This window comes from Aphidius gifuensis, linkage group LG5, assembly GCF_014905175.1.
Source record: "Aphidius gifuensis isolate YNYX2018 linkage group LG5, ASM1490517v1, whole genome shotgun sequence".
NCBI lineage: Eukaryota > Metazoa > Arthropoda > Insecta > Hymenoptera > Braconidae > Aphidius > Aphidius gifuensis.
In genome coordinates, this window is record NC_057792.1 from 11,119,081 (window position 1) to 11,137,690 (window position 18,610).

At 31.8% G+C, this 18,610-nt stretch overlaps 1 long non-coding RNA gene across 1 annotated transcript in view; it reads left to right on the top strand.

Moving 5' to 3' along the window:
* The window catches only part of LOC122857606, a 30,919-nt gene extending 13,184 nt beyond the window's left edge, over positions 1-17,735 (top strand). Inside the window, exons 5-7 of the long non-coding RNA XR_006374236.1 lie at positions 5,341-5,418; positions 11,054-11,274; positions 17,717-17,735. This is a non-coding gene — a long non-coding RNA (uncharacterized LOC122857606). The remainder of the gene's footprint in view (positions 1-5,340; positions 5,419-11,053; positions 11,275-17,716) is intronic.
* The last annotated feature ends 875 nt before the right edge of the window (positions 17,736-18,610 follow it).

The following is an 18,610-nucleotide window of genomic DNA, read 5'->3' on the forward strand; positions in this document are numbered from 1 at the left end:
TCTCTAGATATGCGTGGGTAACACCTTAAGACACATTCGGTCTTAACTGTCCAGGGCAGCGTTCGATAGCTGGCCGAGGCCAAAAATCTGGCCAATTTTTTATCATGGTTTATTTTATATGTTCGTAGTGTCAGCACTGCTACATTATAATTTCAAATATTTACATGGGATTTTCTCATAGTGAGTTTTTGATTTATCAAGTTGTCTTTCCGTTGGCCCAGGCCGAGGCCCTTGGCCAGCTATCGAACGCTCCCCAGCAGTCCAATTCACGGGTCATTACAATTTAAGGCTTTTTTCCTCCACTGGCGGCACTTGTGAAGCTTTTGTATGTAAAATCTATAGGGATCTGACCTATGGGCGAGGTTTAGTAGCACCTACACGCACTCACCGTGTCCGTGTGCCAATATGGCGCATTCCAAATGGTTTTTGGTGCTCTATTTGAATGATAACTACAGTATTATTTGAGTGTTATATTTTTATCATATTATTATGGATCATTTTTAATAAATTTTTTCTACAATAACAGACGGTTTACTGTTTCCAAGTTTTTGTTTTTGATTAGACATTTATTGGGCTTTAAAAATATATGAAATATTCAATTAAAATTTTTTTCCAGTAAGATTGATAGAATTCTCTACTAAACATATATATTTAGTTTTTTTTATACGCTCTGAAAAAATATCAACCCCGACATTCATTTTTTAATTATTAATTTATTTATTGTTATCTATAATCATTATTATAATATTCAATCTGTATACGTATTTTGACACTTGACTGCGACTCACACCACTCCACTATTTGTATGTGTTGGTATGTCCTGTATGTGTTATATTATTGTTATGATTCCGACCATTTGGAAATAGTTTACGATTCGGCCACCAGATGCCATGGTGAATAGGTCAGAACCTTATATAAAAAAAATTTTACAAGCGCCATCAGCGACAAAACAAAGCTCTAACTGTATATAAAATTTGCCCTGTGAATCGGACTGCCGTATATAGTACCTCAGGTTTGCACGAGCACTGAAAACATTTTCTGATACACTGAGAGAAATTATTTCTAACATAATAATTGTTTTATAAAAAGAAAAAAAAAATCTTGAATTAAACAAAACTTGTTCGTATTCAATACTTGGTGTTTCAAAATAAGTAGCTGATAACGCCCGTGTCAGGGTGGTAGACACTTAGCTGAAAGGGTGTGAAATAGCTGACCTTGTAAAATTTTTTTCAATACCTGGCGATTTTTCTGAATTTGTTATGGAAATAAAAAAATTTGCCTGTTAATAGTTTAATTTTTATTAATTATTGAAAATGAGTATGGAAGTTAGCCGAAACAAAAATTCTAATTTATTATCACAAGTTTTTTTATCGTTAATTCGTAGTTTGATTTGCTGGATTCAAATTTTTCTGCCTCGTTATTTGCCTGATACTAATTCATTAATTAAAATAATATGTAATAAAAAGCTGAAAATTGATAACCGTGGAAGAGCAAGTGCGCATGCGCGTACCTTACAGCTGTCACAAGTATTAATATCACTATTATGACATATTCCATATGTCACTTGAATTTTTATAACAATCGATTAGTTTCCTATTCTAGATTCGATTGAATAATTCATTACGTGCAACACAAGAGTCCTTTCATCGCATATTGTCGTCGGATAAATTATTTGAAATCATATTGGCAAGAATGCAATTCTCGACAAGCAATGATAAAAAGCGTAGTTCAGTAACAACTGAATTTATACACATGTTATTTATATAAAAACATAAAAAGAAAGAAATGTATAAAATTTATGATTAAAGAAATGGAGCAATAATATTCAGAACTATCAAGAATGTTTAAACACAATATTTTTATAAATAGTTTGACTACAATTAATATGATACATGAATTGAATCTAAACAAAATGATCTTTTTTCGAATTAAAATTATCAATTCGATCTAGAGAATGAAGCAAAAATTCAAAACGAAACAATATTGCAAGTACATATATAAAATATGTCATAATAATAATAACAATGACAGCTGATTAAGTATGCGCATGCGCACTCATTCTGCCTAGTTATTGAGGGATTACCTCGGCCAAATTTTGGGGTATAGGAGAGGGGATAAAGCCTATGTTTAATACATTGGTCCGAGAGCCATTGCCAACCTCAAAAAGATAAATTTTTCATTTTTTTTTTTGATAAAACAATAGTTTTTTGAAATAATTACTGTATAATAACCTAATATTATTAATCCCTGAAATATAATTGATTAACTTTTTATTTTTTTAAACATTTATTCAATAGTTAAAAAAAAGGTGTAAATCGTGAAACACCGCAAAAAAAAAAAAACAGTTGGTTGTACTGAGAGTGCGGTTGTGTTAGTGTATGATATAGCTGCTGTGACAGTATGTGTGTATCAATGTGGGATTTATTACTGGCGTTTTTAAACCTACGCGCCACAACATGGCGGATCACTATTCGGTGTTGCCAAGCATACATTAGAATATAGTAGACGTCATATATACTGCTCGATTAGATGAATTTTTTCATACTTTAATTATTAATTATAAAAAAACTAAGCTCTAAACCTCTTTAATTTTTTTTCCATACGTTTTGTTTTGTCTCACTTGATAACCCAATAGTTTTTTTTTCACGATGTCATTTTTTCGATTAAAGATATCGGTATTTTAATGAACTTTTTTTTGACAAAAATCGTATTCTCTATAAGAGCCCATGTTAAAAGTTGTCAACTTTGAAAATTAATAAAAAAATAACGAGCTTCCAAACAATTACCAAAAAATTACATAAAATGTATCAGTATTTCAAGAATCTACTGTAAAAATTTCAAAGCATTGTCATTATTAGTGACTGGCCGAGGTAATCCCTTAATTTTCAGCTTTTTATTATTATTGTAGTTAATTAATTATCATCAGGCAAATAACGAAGCAATAAAATTCGGATTCAGCAAATCAAACTCTACAAATTACCGATAAAAAAACTTGCAATAATTAATTAGAAATTTTTTTTCGGCTAACTTCCACACTCGCTTTCAATAATTAATAACAATTAAACAATTATCAGGCAAATTTTTTTATTTCCATAGCAAATTCAGGCAAAACGCCAGGTATTGGAAAAAATTTTCCTAGGTCAGATATTTCACACCCTCTAGGTCAACTGTCCACCACCACGTGAAACAGTACGGAGCGTACTCAGAGTGTAAAAAATGAAAGAGCACACCTATCCATAAATACGTACGTATATGTATCAATCTGGGGTCCGTTCGTAAAGTCATTCAATCTTCCGGAACGTCTGGATGGCTGTCTTTAAAATACTTTTGATTTTTTTGTTGTGGTAGACATTATTTGTTATATTTACAAACAATTTGAAATTTAAATATTTGTTATAAAAATGCACCCAATTAGCACCCAAAGTCTTGACAAGTATATGTATATTGAAATACAATTTAGTTATTCAAAGTGGTTATTAAAAGACATTTCTCTTACCATTTATTAGTGACAAGGGGTGCATTCCTTTAATAAATTTGTTTTTTCGCAATTTCACTGAGTTACGGACAAACAGCTAAAAACAGAAACAACGACAAAAGTGATCGAATCCTCTATGTAATTTCTCAGTTTTTTTATGTCTTATAATCCAAGACAATATTTTCATAATTCAAGAAATTTTTCGTTCTCTAATTACACGGAGAAAAAAAATGACAAATATTGTTGAGAAAACAGGACAAAAATTGTCGTGCCGCACAACAAAGTAGAGGCGAAGTTGAAACTCTATAATATTAGTTCTGCCGGTAGTACAGTTTTTGTTCATCTGGCAGAGTAATAATTACAGTGCTGTTTAACAAAATTTGTCATGCTCCAAACAAAAATTAATAGACATACAACAAAATTTGTTACAAACATTTTTTGTATTTAGTTTAATAATTTTTATTATTCCACATAACAAAAATTCTAAAACCATATTAAATTTTTTTTTTTTCAAAATTACGAAATAAATTTTCATTATGATAATTAAAAAGAAGAAGAAAAACAATTAAGGAACAAATTAATTCAAATTAATGCTTTGATTTATTTTTCATATTCATAATTATTAAAGATTAAAATAAAAAATCTCTGCATTAAAATGACAGATGCAGGTTATGTTTGTCATTTTCATATAATTTCATACTTTATTGTTGATGTGATTTGTTAAATATCAAGTTTGGTTATTTATCTAGTTGCTCACAAATATTTTAGTTTATAATTCAATGATAAAAATGTTATTAAAACTTAACATCTTGGGATTAATTAATTTATTTTCAAAACGTCAGTCACACCAAAGCTGATCTCAACTTAGACTGACTTAGAAAATTCCACACAATGCCATGTAGATATACCGAGGCACACGAACAAGACCGAGTCTTACCGATAACACCCGAAAATCAAATTGTTGTGCAGCACTGTAATATTTGTCTTGAAACTGGACAATATTTATTGAGCAGCCGAACAAATATTATTAAGCAACACAACAAATATTATTGGATGGTAAAAATTGTTGTGCAGCTAAATAAAATTTGTTCAACGATACAATAAAATTTGTTGTAGCACAACAAATTTTGTTTAACGATAGAACAATTTTTGTTGCAGCACAACAAAAAGCGACAGAATAAGATTTCGCCTCTAGTTTGTTGTGCTCTCAGTTTTTTTTTTTGTGCTCTCACTTTTCAGTTGTGCTCTCACTTTTTTTTCTCAGTGTAAGAACTATTTATTCAATATAAGACAATTTGTCCATAATCCAAGAACATTTTTTGCGAGAACAATACTCCCATTATTAAGAAGTTTTTGTATCAGTTTTAGGATTTTTTTTTCCAGTGTGGATCCCTATCTTTCAGTATTCATAAATTTTATTAGTTTTACTTTTTAAATTTCAGAAAAAAAAATATTTTTCTAAAAATCCTCTTATTTCTAACATTCACCGCTTAGCTTACCTCTTTAGATCGATTTAAAAATTATAAAAGAATTCGTGGTACTTATTTAAAAACCCAACAACTCTTTATCGTAGTTTAAGTCTTTTCGTGAATAGAATTCTAGAATGCTTAATGTTCAGAGCCTAACTCATCTCTGGCCGTTGTAATTTTCCTGCTATAATTCCAAACAACTTCAGCTCCATGCCTTTTGTTGTTTTCTATAGCTTAGTAAAAAAACATTTTTCAGGTAATTTTTCGGGTTTGAGTCTCACCCGAAGTAGTTTGCTCTCAGATTATCATGAAAATATTCAGGAACTTTTGTAATATTTCGTATATGTTTTCCACCTTATTCTCATTTTTTCTTGATTCCAAAATTTCAAAATACAGTTCCAGCTATGCATACTATTCTGGCGAAATGGGTTCCACCACTGGAGCGCAATAAATTTGCCGCTTTTGTTTATTCAGGTGAGAAATATTTAGCTAACAATGAAGTAATTTTGATGCATAACATAAATGAATCGAGTAATGAAAATGGATGTGGCTTAAGGAGGTTATGCACAAATTCATTGCGGGTGTTGCGGGGCGCTTCTGACGTCACAGACAAAACTGAAATCCGACTACACTGTAAAAAAATAAAGTGAAAAGCGCCTGCGCCCCATATACAATATATGGGATTGCGGGTATGTGTGTGTGTTTGAACATGCCATACGTTGCCACATCTAATTTTTGTAAAGTTTATAATTAATTACTCATTAATTGACCGATCAACATATGAAAATTTTTCGCGCAATTAATAAAACTCGGTTTCTAGTATATGTGTGATTTTTTTCAAGACTTTTTCATCATTTTTTCTATCCGAAAAAAATGGTTGAAATCTCCATAAGAGCCAATGTTAAATATTATTTTCAATAATTAATTACAAAAAATTTAACCGATCAACATAAAAAAATAATTATACCGTTGTATTCAGAATGAAAAGATCTACTTGTGTACAAAATTTCAGAACATTCTCATTATATTTTTTAAAAAAAGAGTAATTTGTGCATAACCTCCTTAAGGCATGTGGCCACTAGCATAGTTTTTCGACCAAGTTCTACTATTCTATGCCATAGCACTTGTGTCACTATATCTCACTGGAAATTTACTAGAAAATGGCCGCCGAGGACTATGTTGAGTAGTTATAGTTTTTTTTGATACAGCCAACATTAAAAAAATACAACAACAATGGTTAGCGTTGTTAATAAATTTCTTTGTTTATATTTACACATGTATAGTACATATCATGGAGGTGAATAAGGAGTGTAAACTCTGCTTTTTTACTGTGTTAAAGCATAGGCTGTCACTGAAGCCTAAATTTAGGAGTAAGTCAGTTCGAAAAACTACCAGCTGCAGCGCTGACATCAGCCCTTGACCAAAAAAAAGACAGAACAAAATATTCTTATTCACTCTAGCCTGTACGACTATGTTTAAAGATAAAAGATTACACGTGATACTGCGTGATACTGTCGTTTGAGTCCGATCCCAGCGCCCTCATTTACTCCGAAATGTCGGCTTCAGTAAAAAAGCAAAGCTTACACTCCTTATTCACCTCCATGGTACATATATATAATGATTGAATGTCAAAATATCAAATTGTCAACAAATAAGAAAGGTTATATTTTTATTTATTTTTTATGTGTTTGTAAGCAAGTTGGTACAGCTGAAACAATTTCAAGAAACGATTAAAACGCCGCCCTAAAGCTGTTATATGTGAACGTTTTCTTCCATAGTGCTATGGCATAGAACTTGGTCAAAAAACTATGCTAGTGGCCACAAGCCTTTAAACTAGCAGGTGTGCTGCGCAAGCTTCTGTAAGTTAGCGTGATTGAGGTATAGCCTGCCCAGCGCGCAAAGCTACAGCAACGCTTACAAAATTGTCGTTTTTACATTTTTTTGCATTGATTATGGCTGAAAGTAAATTAAGAGGATGCGCATTTACTTATATCGTTACATAAAATCAATTTTCTACTAACCTCCATGCCTAAGATGAAAAAATCGAGGTATTTCGATGAAACACCTGTGTTTGATCCTTCAAATTGAGGGTCCGGATGCAATAACCGGCCGCACGCTCGAAGCCTAAGAACGGGTTGTTTTCACGACGTTGCACGACGGGTGAAAAATCAAACATGAAAAGTTAAAAAAAATAAAATAAAATTATTTGTAGAATTAAAAAATACATATTTTCCTTCAAGTAAATTTTTGTTATGATTATTAGTTAACGAGTTAAAAGTTAAAAACAAAATTATTTTTTTTGAAAAAAATACTTTTTTTTCAATATATAACTTGTGATAACTTTCTTAAAAATAAATAAATCAACTTAAAAATTTGACTGTAGCTTTATAATAATCTAGCGATGCCAACAGCATTATTGAAAAAATTATTCATTGATATTGTTTAATTTTTTTTATTTGTTGTTCCATGTCGACGGAAAAATTCAATTTGTCTAACTTCAAACGAAAAAAGAGTCGGAAAAATTTTAAAACTGAGTAACTTGTCAGTGACAGTATTGTGTAGCAGTATATAAAGAAGTTTTATACAAATTTTCACGTATTTTTATTAATTATTTACTGAGTTATTAATTTAACAACAAATTACAAGCCGCTGTTAAGGCTATATATGCATGATCGATTCCCTCTCTCCCGTAAACGTGTATGCTCGCGTGTTTGTATATTCATAAAAATACAAACAATAGACGCGCAATTTGTTGTTGAATTAATAACTCGGTAAATAATTAATAAAAATACGTTAGAATTTGTATAAAACTTCTTGATATACTGCTCCTTAATATTGTCACTGACAAGTTACTCAGTTTTCAAATTTCTCCGACTCTTTTTTCGTTTGAAGTTAGACAAATTGAATTTTTCCGTCGACATGGGACAATAAATAAAATAAATTAAATTAAATTATCAATGAATAATTTTTTCAATAATGCTGTTGGCATCGCTAGATTATTATAAAGCTACAGTCAAATTTTCAAGTTGATTTATTTATTTTTAAAAAAGTTATCACAAGTTATGTATTGAAAAAAAAGTATTTTTGTCAAAAAAAATAATTTCGTTTTTAAGGTTGATTCCAAGTCCCATCACCGTGCCAATATTTTATTGAAAAGCCCGAATACTGTAGCGCTGTATTTTATATCCCCTGTCCTAGGAATTTTCGTGGCGTCACTGATCAAAAAGTCAAGTTTTGTAATAGTATCTGTGTGAGCAAGTCTATACCAATACACACTAATACTATTACAGCACGCAAATCTTACATCGTAACAAGAAGACTAGAGACCAGGAGAGTCAACTCCCTGTAGTGGGGGATAGGCTGGATGGGACCAAAAACGTCGTAAACTTTTACACAGGGGCAGGCTTTATAAAAACGCCGTTTCAGCGCTGTTGTCGACCCACGAACCACGCACACATGTATTGAATATAATACATATAATACATATACTTAATAAATTAACAGTCTATTTAAATTAATTCCTTAATCACTTGCCACCAATATTTTTATTTATCATAAAAAATATGATATAGACTACAAATTAAATTATTTGGCTAAATCAATTATTTTATCATATATAAATTATTATATATGATAAATCAAAATATTGGTGGCAAATAATTGAAGAATTAATTTAGACTGTTAATTTATTTATTTGGTTCCATCCTTTTCTTAGAAAATATTTTCCATAATTAATCGATTGAATAGCTATTAGAAAATGTATCTAAGGGAAAGATCTGGCCAAATAAATTTATATGTTGTCTAGATTAATTTCTTGGCAACATTTTCTATAATAAATTAAAATATTTGTGGCGAATAGTTGAGCAATTTTTTTAGACTACGAATAATTTATTTAGCTACATCCTTCTTTTAGCAAAAATTATTACATACAATCAACTAATTGTATAAATTTAGATAACAAACTTGTGGCGTATTTTGATATCAAATTGATATACGTAAAATAGAACAAATCAGCATTAAAATATCAACAACAATTGTGAACAATTTTGGTTCGCGAGACGCCGAAAGCGCCTCTCTGTGGCCAAATGTACAAGCCTTATTTCACGACATATTTTGTCCCATTCCCAATGTACATAGTTGACTCTCCTGGTCTCTAGTCTTCTTGCATCGTAAAACACTGTGAAAAAAAAGTACAGTATAAGCTTGTGTGTGTGTATGTCTGTGTGTCGATCAGTGTCTATTCCCCTCTTGGCAAGCAACGAGCAACGTAGGGGAGAAGAACAACGTTGCCAGTTTGTAAATCCCCCACGTATACTCCCCGCGAAAAACAACAAATTTTAATGTTTAAAAGTTGAATATTTATTAAAAGAAAAAGAAGAAAAAATTGAAATAATTATCAAAATTTTGTCTTGTCCAGGGCTGCAATCTGATAGTAAATGTACAGTTTTAAATCAACACAAAAAAAAGTTATTCGTAAAAACATGAGGTAACGCGTATACTTTGTGTGTTAAAATTGTCAACTTTGACACTAAATATCTCGAAAAAAGCAAACAAGAAAAAATTCAAAAAAATTCACAATATAGATAATTATTTCATCTAGAAAATAAGGCAAAAAAATCGAAAGTCTATCAATAATTCAGATATTCGGAATCAACCTTAATTTTTAACTCGTTAACTAATAATCATAACAAAAAATTTACTTGGAGAAAAATATGTATTTTTTAATTCTACAAATGATTGTATTTTTTTTTTTTTTTTTTTTTCATGTTTGATTTTTCACCTAGAGCAACGTCGTGTTTTCTTGGGCTTCGAGCGTGCGGCCGGACCCTCAATTGTCGTCCTGAGCGCTATTAAAAGTTCTTTTTAAATGTAATTTTTGGTCAATCCCACACGGAAAAAAAAATGTAATTTATATATAAAATTAGGCGAAATCATGTATATAAATTATATGAAATTTATATATAACGATTATATATAATAGTTTATAGAAAATTATATATATTGTTTATATAAATTTTATAGAAAATTTTATCAAATTCCCCCCCCCCCCCCCATAAATTGATTTTATTCAAAAATTTCCTTAAATATTAATTTTAAAAAATCAAAAACATATCTTTCATCAGGATTCGAACCCGGGCCCTTCTGATTATCCGGCAAGTACTTTACCTCGAAGTCACAAATCTTATGATGGATGCCTGTAAAAATATACATAAGAATATGACTATTCTAAATTTTTTTACTTTGCTGTTTCAATCACAATTCTATTACTGACTTTTATTCCAATACATAAAATTTCAATTTTAACATCTCTTTGTTCATATTTTCATGAAAAAGAAAGATAAAATCGGTATTAAAACCGCAAATTAAAAGAATTGAGAAAACTCATATTCTTATGTATATTTTTATAAAGATCTATCATTAGATTTGCGGCTTCGGGTAATACACTCAGGGCCCGGGTTCATCCGATGAAAGTCTTGTTTGTTTTTTAAAAAAAGTTAAGAAATTTTTAAATAAAATCATTTAAGAGAAGGAAAATAAATTTTAAATATAATAATTTATATACACGATTCCACCCAATTTTATACATAAAATATATATAATTGTTATACATAATCATTATATATAATTTTATATATAAATTATATATTTTTTTTCCAAGTGTGCACAAGATTCTTTTTTTTTTCTTAAACAAACTTTTTTTCATTTGGAATAACTGATTTTCGGCAAGATTATCATATCTCAGACAACATGCGAAAACACGTCACATTTTTCGGTGACGTATCGTACAGTACAGTTACTAGTATACATAGCCGGTTTTTCCATATTTCAACTTCATTTTTAACCACTTTGCGTAGTCGTAGAAATCTTTTTCCATATTTTTTCCGTAATCGTGAGCAAATTTCTTATAAGAAACGAATAAAAAAACATGTTGTCTGGGATATGATAATATCCCCCAATTTTCTTTTTAATACAAACAACTTATTGTCAAGAAGTTTATTTCTTAAATTTAGAAGAAATATTTTACAGTGCTTATTCGCACTAATTTACAGAGGCTAGATCAAGTATTTTTATTAACAGCCAACATCACCCATATAAAATATTTTTTCAGGTGCCAATTTTGGAACTGTAATTTCACTTCCGGTGAGTGGGTGGTTGTGCTCTTTAACTCTTTGGGGTGGCTGGCCTCTAGCTTTTTATTTGTTTGGAAGCTTGGGAATGGTGTGGTACATCTTTTGGCTACTGTATGTTTATGATACTCCAGCTGAGCATCCAAAAATCGATCCTCAAGAAAAGTTGTACATCGAAGCACTTGTTGAACCAAAACATGATGTAAGTAGTATTTTCTTTTTCAAAGGGTTCAACCTACGTAATATAGATAAAATATACTCTGTAGTTAGATTTTTTTTATTGAAATTTCTTCCTTAAAGTTAAAAGTAAATCCTATTCGTGAACAAAGTTTGGGCCCGAGAGGGATCTGACCTATGGGCGGGGTTTTGGTAGCACGCACACTAACCCTATCCGTGAGCCAATATGGCGCATTTCAGATCGTTTTTGGCGCTTTATTTAAATAAAACATACGACAATTACACACAATAATACATTTGAGTGTTATATTTTTATCATGTTATTACCATTTTTGATAAATTTTTCCACACTAATAGACGGTCTACCATTTCCAAGTTTTTGTTTTTGATTAAGCACTTATTGGGCTTTAAAAAAATATGAAATATTAAATTAAAATTTTTTCCTGTGAGACTGATAGAATTCTCTACTGAACATTTATATTTAATTTTTTTTATACGCTCTGGAAAAATACCGGCCTCGACAATCAATTTTTAATTATCAATTTATTTATTGTTATTTATAATATTAAATCTGTATACGTATTTTGACACTTGGCTACGGCTCCCTACCACTCCACTATTTGTATGTGTTAGTATGTCTTCTATGTATTATATTATTATTATGATTCCGATGATCTGGAAATACTTTAGTATTCGGCCAGCAGATGCCATGATACACATACTATCATAGCCAACATGAGACAGCACGACCGAAGAAAGCGCGTCGTTTTGGTAGGCACACGACAAGGAAGACGATAGAGTCTGCACCGTTGCCGATGGAGGAAATTCACTTATTGTAAAGATAGCTGGCTGATAGATACTACTGCACCCGTATTCAGAGGATGTTCTCATTAGGGCTTTTTTTTTCCGATGGCGGCGCTTGTGAAGCTTTTCTATGTAAAATCTATATAAAAATTTCTGGCGCCGCCATCGATAACAGCTATCCTCTGAATCTGAGTGCTATAACTATATGATTATCCGATCTACATGGGATGACATGGAAACGCTCGAAAGCGATATGGTCGTTTGATGGAAACCATTAAAAAAGATACAAATAAAGCCATAAATTAAGGTGAATTTTCACAGAATAGTTATCCCGGTCGCTCGGGATAACTTGCAGATAAATATGTCGAGAATAGCTATCCAGGTCCACAGCGTAGTAAGAGAAGACTTAGGACAAGAGAGAGAAATAGTTATATTGCTGACAATTGATTTTTAATAAAAACAATTAAATGTATTTCTTATAACAATGTTATCTGACAATACAATAGTTGACAGTAAATATTACAAATTATAGAGTTTAATTCTAACGCGTTTTATAAAATGTTTGTTACAAAGATTGTGTTTATTTTAATTACAATGAGTCTTATACTTAATTGTGACTACAGAGATTCTAAGTAGGAAAATCTAATTTTAATATTACGACGACTACATTATCGTGATTCGGTTCCCGGTCCCTAACGACAACTGATTTGTCTTTTTTTTTTTTGACTTTTTAGAACTTATATTTTAATTAATTATTTAATTAATTAATTGAACTTTAGCTCAATATTATTCAAAATATGATCAAATCTTCGTATAAACGATCATGCCTCAAACGGTAGTGCCTCGAGTCAAGTATGAGAAAGAAATGTATGTGTGTTGATGAGAATATGTGTGATGATAAGAAATAACTACCACCGTGCCTTATTATACATCAAATAATTTGTCCCCTTCCGTCTCTAATCTTTTAGAAATCCTATATAAAAAAAAGCATTGGTGTCATGGCGGCGCTTGATAAATTTGCGGCCGCCGACAACTCTAGTTTGATTAAAATATGATAGAGTTGAATGAGGATGCTGAGGTTTTTTAATGATCTCATAAATCGATGTCGAGCTTTTTTTTTAAAAAAAATCAGATTTTTTTCGTTGCGGTAACATATGTTTAAAGCATAATTGATATTGACGGTCTTTGCGTTTTTATCAAATCGACCAGATTTCTTCCGTTCAGTTTGTAAAACTTCACAATTATTTCTCTTCTCAGTCTTACGACCTCTCTTTTTTTAAGTGTTTATATTTTGGTAAATGGCGGAGAAAAGTTGGAAAAAAAGTTGGAGAAAAGTCGGAAAAAAATTTTTACCAGGGAACACTAAATTGAATCACAACAACAATTACCAAATATAAATGCATTATTATATTAGCTAGATGTTACTTGGTACATCTGATTTGAATACATCAACAATATTTACAATAATAAATAATACGTAATAATATTTAACACAATGCTTTGAAAATACAAGTTAGATGTCAAGTAATGATAATGACTCTTCATCTTCTTCTGATTCATCAGAATCTGACGATGAACAAGTCAAATCAGAAAATAAAATAATTACTGACAATACTCGTTTAGATGAAACTGAGAAAGAAACTACCAATTTGTTAAATAGTTTATTGACAAAAATGACAGAGGTAATAAAGTATATTAAATAATTTTTTTATAATATTAATAGAACTGCACCCGTATTCACGGGGCAAAATTGTTCTCATTAGGGCTTTTTTTTCCGCTGATGGCGCTTGACAAAATTTTTTTTATATAGATTTCATATAGAAAGGCTTCACAAACGCCACCATCGGAAAAAAAACGCCCTAATGAGAACATCCTCTGAATACGGGTGCTGGAATTCATCAACAGCTGCAAAATCATGGGAAGATTTAGATACTTTAGATGAACTGCAAACAATACAGCTATTAGCTGTGTTCGATGGTCGTCTCGGCTCATGGTAGAAATACTACAGGTATGGCAGTGCGCAGCCTGGTTTGGCCGCTGTGAATCGACCAATCAAAAGGTCGCCTTCTCGCCACAAAAATGGAAGACTTTATGCGCGCGCGATACAAATTTGTTAAGAAAATTTTCAAGTTTTTTTAAAATTTTTCAAAAGTTATCATATTTATTCAACTAGATTTGGTATATTTTATAATGATTCACATACATCAAAAATAAAAATTAATTATTTATATTAAATAAATAAATCCAAGTATAATAAATACAACACAACCTCTATTGTTTGTGGCATAAAAAAAACAACAATAATGAAAATATTATAATTTATTTGTTAAACTGTCTTGGTTTTTTTATTTTTTTGATTTTTTATAAACATGCTCCACATATATTTATTAGTATTTACAACAATATAAAAAATAGTTGTCAAAACAGTATGTTAGAGAGAGAGGCTCTTATAATAGAGATTGCGTGTTAGGAAGAAAAGCAAAACAGCTCGATGGCGCGTTGTTGATTGGTTGAAAAAATAAGGCTGCGCAGAACGCGACGAAAAAAGCATGGACTACTGCCATACCTGTAGTACTTCTACCATGGTCTCGGCTCAGTTCCGTCTCACTTACGGCTCACTTATGGCGCTAGCGACGTACGGTTGTTTGAAGAACTACAAAGGCACAAAATCTCAATACAGGTGCTTATCTATATCATCACTGTATTAATGCCCCAATAAATATCGTTTATTTACAGTGATGATATAGATAGGCACCTGTATTGAGATTTTGTGCCTTTGTAGTTCTTCAAACAACCGTACGTCGCTAGCGCCATAATTAAGCTGTGAACAGAACAAACTGCTTCATCGAACACAGCTAATGAATGCTGAATGTGTTGCTATTGGTGTATGTAGACTTGATTATAATCGTAATTTTTCTGATCCAGAAACACAATGTTCTGTATTTCATAAACAAGTTGAATTAGGTTGTAGAATTAAAAAACCATTAATTATGGGGCGCCTATTCGATGTTTATAAGATGTCTTGATACGTAAACCTTATCGCGGCGATGGCTCCACTCCTCCGTCGAAGAGACGAACTCACCGAAGGCTGCGTACGAAGCCCGATCGTAAACCTATCGAACTGCGGGCTAGGAAAGCGTGCTGCGCATGTCCGGGGGCGATAGGTAAGAGAGTGCTACTGAGTGGGGTTAGAGCTCACAGCAGCTAAGCACTGGGGAGCGTTCGATAGCTGGCCGAGGCCAAAAATTCGGCCAATTTGTCATTATGGTTTATTTCATATGTTTGTAGTGTCAGCACTGCTACATTATAATTTCGAATATTTAAATGGGATTTCCTCGTGGTGAGTTTTCGATTTATCAAGTTGTCTTTCTGTTGGCCCAGGCCGAGGCCCTCGGCCAGCTATCGAACGCTCCCCTGAACGTCGTCGTTAGACGACACAACTTGTCTGGCTCTCGAACTGATCACTACCTTCTCTTGACTGGCTCTCTTGGTTCACTACTGGTTCTCTCGACATCGTTTGGGTCTCTCGTAAAGGTTCCCTAGATATCAGACGTTAAGTCCTTGTGAAACTCTGTCCGAATTTCCAATGACGGACTAATACTAATGATCACGCTATATGGTTCTCTTATTATAATAATAATTATTATTATATTCATCGCACATAAATGTGTATGTGTGAGTTCACGAATGGATCGCTGTAAATAATAACAATAATAATAATATTGAGATATATTATTATTGCAATGGCAACGCATGTGTAAGACCTGGTCACGGATAAATCGCTGTATGGTTCCCTATACAAAATACATATCTCACATGTAGACTATTTGCTCCCACACTTACGATACTTGTGACGTAGGTATTTTACTATAGTATAGTCGCAATGTAATATAGGCGGATGTAATACACTATGCTTGGTTCACGATAGTTCCCTCAGGTTTGGTTACGTATTTCATAATCCAATCAGGTGGACCGCGCCCCTCTACCATTTCTAAGACTGAGTTAGGCTCCCGAATTAGTTCTCGTGACTCCCACGGTTGTTGGCTTCCTAGATAACCAACATGGCTCCCCCCGGTGATTTTGAAGAGGATGGTGAGAAATCCTCGTTGCTAACCTTGGCCGATAGTTCTCGCCGCGCAGGTCAGAAAATCGGTTACAATATATATAACAATAAATAAATAAATATATGAATACTCGCATTTAAATTCATCTATACTACAGAACGCCTGATGGTAACGGTTACCGACCGATTATTATGGCGCTGCATGGCGCAATCTAGACTGACAGAAAATGGATTCCTGCCCAGATTCGTTACCGGATCTGACGTCTAAACTCAATTTTTTTCCTTTTACTCCATACCCAACCCGCGCCTAAAGATGTTCACACATCAAAAATTTGATTGAGATTTTCACAGATTGTCATTTGATGTTTGGTTATGTTGTATCATTTTGAGACACACACTACTACAAAATCCACAAATATTATTTTAAGTTCGGAAAGCCCGGAAAAGACCGATCGATCAGCCAAATTTCTGTTTGGTACAGTAGAGTGGCTCCGCCTGGATCCCGACGTATATGGTCCCACCCCCACTACCGAAGTTTTCTCCCTGCACCCGTATTCACGGGGCAAAATTGTTCTCATTAGGGCTGTTTTTTTCCGCTGATGGCGCTTGACAAAATTTTTTTTATATAGATTTCGTATAGAAAAGCTTCACAAACGCCACCATCGGAAAAAAAACGCCCTAATGAGAACATCCTCTGAATACGGGTGCTGCCCTCACGGAAATATTTTATAAAATTTGGGCAAACTTGTTAAGAAGTTTTTATAAAATTTTTATGAAAAATTTTATAAAAATTTGATAAAAATTTTCGAACCCCCCCCCCCCCCTGTGCTTGCTTCACACCCAGAAAAACCCCCGAACGATCAAATCCCGACGAAAAATTTATTTTTTGTTTTTTAACAAAGTCGAAAATTTTATAAAAACTTCTCAACAAGTTTGCCCAAATTTTATAAAAATTTTATAAAAATTTTACACGGAGAAAAAAAAACGAAAAATATTGTTGAGAAAACAGGACAAAAATTTTCGTGCCGCACAACAAAGTAGAGGCGAAGTTGAAACTCTATAATATGTGTTCTGCCGGTAGTACAGTTTTTGTTCATCTGGCAGAGTAATAATTACCGTGCTGTTTAACAAAATTTGTCATGCTCCAAACAAAAATTAATAGACATACAACGAAATTTGTTATGCTCCAAACAAAAACTGTTGAACATACAATAATTTTTGTATTTAGTTTAATAATTTTTATTATTCCACATAACAAAAAATCTAAAACCATATTAAATTTTTTTTTTTTTCAAAATTACGAAATAAATTTTCATTATGATAATTAAAAAGAAGAAGAAAAACAATTAAGGAAGGTTTTATTTTTCATATTTATAATTATTAAAAATTAAAATAAAAAATCTCTGCATTAAAATGACAGATGCAGGTTATGTTTGTCATTTTCATATAATTTCATACTTTATTGTTGATGTGATTTGTTAAATATCAAGTTTGGTTATTTATCTAGTTGCTCACAAATATTTTAGTCTATAATTCAATGATTAAAATGTTATTAAAACTTGACATCTTGGGATTAATTAATTTATTTTTAAAACGTCAGTCACACAAAAGCTGAATCAGCTACCACAGCTATCCAAAGTATAGCTAATGTAACGAGTAGGCACGCTGTTTTCACAAGAATAGTAACCTTTCAAATGTGGATTTCCAAAATAACAATCATCTGCTAACTATCCAAAGGTTAGTTAGCCGTGGATAGGAGAGACAGCTATCTAGCTCGTTGCTGCAGCTAAAAATTTTTTACAGTGTACTCTCTTGAATAAACTAAAATTATTCAATAAATAATATCAAATTTCCAACAAAACTCTTTATTTAATTTTCAATATTATACATTTATGTTTTTATACTTGTTTAATACATTGGTGTTTGGTATCCGATTTAGATTTGTTTTTATTTCCCTTTAGTTTGAATATAATTTTATCACTTTTTAAATGCATTCCGTTGTGTATTCTTGGGTCTTATCGAATATTTATATTTGAGTTTGAACTTCGATGAATCTAATTTCTCGTGAGAGGAGAATGTCTCATGTCATTATTTGAGTTGATAATTTATGTTTCCTATTTCTTTATATTTTACTAGTTTATTACATACGCCAGGATGTAACAACCGCTAATGATAGAAAATTTAATAATTAAATTTGAATATCTCTTAGAATCGTCGGAGGGAAGGAATCTATAAGGGCTCAAAAAATCCGTATTAAAGAGAACTACAAAGTTTCCTTATATAAAAAGGACAAACATCATCGGTCTTCCGGACATTTGATTGGTCGTTTTTCTTCTCACTCACTCTTATATAGTTTTCTTTTATTTTGTTTATTTCTATTATTTCTTTATTTATTTCGTTAGCAACAAAAAGACGAAAAAAAAAGAGCGAGTGAGACATAGTTTGTTTTTTCGTTGTTAACGAAATAAATCAAATAAACAGAGAGTGATCTTTG